Source organism: Gorilla gorilla, chromosome Y (assembly GCF_029281585.2).
Source record: "Gorilla gorilla gorilla isolate KB3781 chromosome Y, NHGRI_mGorGor1-v2.1_pri, whole genome shotgun sequence".
Lineage (NCBI taxonomy): Eukaryota > Metazoa > Chordata > Mammalia > Primates > Hominidae > Gorilla > Gorilla gorilla.
The window spans coordinates 18,578,600-18,580,980 of record NC_073248.2 but is presented as its reverse complement, the minus strand read 5'-3'; the positions used below and the strand labels follow the sequence as shown (position 1 = coordinate 18,580,980).

Below are 2,381 nucleotides of genomic sequence, written 5' to 3'. Positions count from 1 at the left end.
TTCTTTGAAGAAAGTCATTTGTAGCTTGATGGGGATGGCATTGAATCTATAAATTGCCTTAGGCAGTATGGCCATTTTCATGATACTCATTCTTCCTACCCATGAGCATGGAAGGTTCTTCTATTTGTTTGTATCCTCTTATTTCATTGAACAGTGGTTTGTAGTTCTCCTTGTAGAGGACCTCCACGTCCCTTGTAAGCTGGATTCCTAGGTATTGTATTCTCTTTGAAGCAATTGTGAATGGGATTTCACTCATGATTTGGCCCTATGTCTGTTATTGGCATATAAGAATGCTTGTGATTTTTGCACATTGATTGTGTATCCTGAGACTTTGCTGAAGTTGCCTATCAGCTTAAGGAGATTTGGGGCTGAGATAATGGGGTTTTCTAGATATGTAATCATGTCATCTGCAAACAGGGACAATTTGACTTCCTCTTTTCCTAATTGAATAACCTTTATTTCTTTCGATAATTTTTTTCTTAATTTGAAGTCACAGCTGATATGTTACCAAATATGTAAGAAAATAAAATTGAAAACCATACAAGTAAAGATCAAAATGAGTTTGAAAAAGAAAAATAAAAAGTTTATGTATGTATGTGTGTATTTATTTTTACCTGTTGATACATAAAGCCTGTTGGATGAGGACATAATGTAGCATCTTCTGTTGGAGAGCATTTAGTGCTCATCTAAGGAATCTTGATTATCTGGCTTCAAATTCAAAATATGTAAAAAGATTGACAATTTTATTATGAAAGTAATTTTATACTTTATATTTAATTTTCTTCATTTAGAATAAACTTTTAAGAAATGCAAAAAAGCTGGCATCTTTAACATCTTCACAACTCCTGCAAATGATTTATAATTCAGGGAAAAATCTGAATTATTTTAGCTATATAATTTCTAGACCATTTCACACCAGTCGTTTCCAAAAGAAAACCTACCTTTTAAGGTCAAAGAAATCAATGTTAACCATTTAATAAAATAAGTATTTTTAAGGGAAATATTAATACATAATCATTGGCTTACACATTTAACAATGACTTCTCTTTTTCCCAGATTTATCTGCTTCCTTTGGGTGCTGCCCCTCATCTCCTCATATGGACTCAGTTTGCAAGGTTTTGCAAGTGTCATCCTAACACTATTTGATCTGCCTAAGAAATAACCATTTGATATTTTATTGTTTTGTGCTGGAGATCAACTTTTGTAGGCATACTGAATTGTTTCCAGTACATGGTCTAGTTTCAAGTTTCTACATCTGCTAAACAAGTCATTTTTCTTTTCTTTTCTGTTTTTTTCTTTTTTCCACGTGAAAGTGCAAACACAGTCCTTCATTTCCATAAATTATGCAGTTGAGTTTCCCACAATTTTGTAAATCTCAGGGGTCGGCACATCCAGAGTGCAATAGATCAGCCTTGCCCTGGGAAGTTGGATTCCTAGGTATCTCCCCTGTCAGGGAAGTATCCATTTTCTTTTTAAGACTTCCATTATCCTTTGAAAGAAAATACAACTATAAATGTAATAGAAGTTACAATAATTGTCGGTATCAGCTTAAAATGTCAATTTCAATCATCCATGATTATTCTCTTCTATAAAAGTTCTTAACTCTGACACAGGCTTCCACAAAATTGTAAGACAAAACACTACGGTAAACAATGAAACAACCGTTAAATAAAACTACCATACATTTTATACACTGATATGCTCATTTTTGATAATGACTCTTAGAGTCTTTTATTGTATCTAACAGTCATTTTCGGTGGCTGGAATTTTATTATATGCACTGTGAGCTTTAAAATAAGCAGATGGAAATAATCTGTAATATCTAGTAGTAGTTAATATTTTATTGCCTAATATGTGCCTAATATTTTATTGCCAAACATGTGCTAATATTTTATTGCTTAATATGTAACAAGTTTTTGAGGTAATCTAATTAATATCAGAGTTAGTTCCCTAAGAGGGTAGCCCTAGTAAATCCATTTAACAAATTAAAAAATCAATTACTGTTAGGAGAAATACTTTGTCAAATATTACATATTTAGCCAGTTGAGGAGCTAGCAATCTGACTAAAACATCTGATCTCTTGGCATGTTACTAATTTAAAATGTTTTGGCTAAATATACTATCCATGCATTATTAAAAGTGAATTAAAAACAGTCAGGCTATATTACTTTTCATAGTTCTATTTTTTATTCTATACTTAGGATTATGCTCTGTGGCCCAGGCTGGACTACAGTGACATGATGATAGCTCATAGCTCAATGAGGTCTCACACTCCAGGGTTCAAGGAATACTCCTGCCTCAGCCTTCCAACTACTTGGGATTAGAGAAATGCATCACCATATGCCAATCACCTCATTATTTTTTATTAAACAGGAATAGCC

The 2,381-nt window shown here is 32.8% G+C and overlaps 1 pseudogene; it reads right to left on the bottom strand.

The window, feature by feature from the left end:
- Positions 1-1,307: 1,307 nt before the first annotated feature.
- LOC129530444 (uncharacterized) lies at positions 1,308-1,461 on the bottom strand (annotated as a pseudogene).
- Between the last annotated feature and the right edge of the window lie 920 nt (positions 1,462-2,381).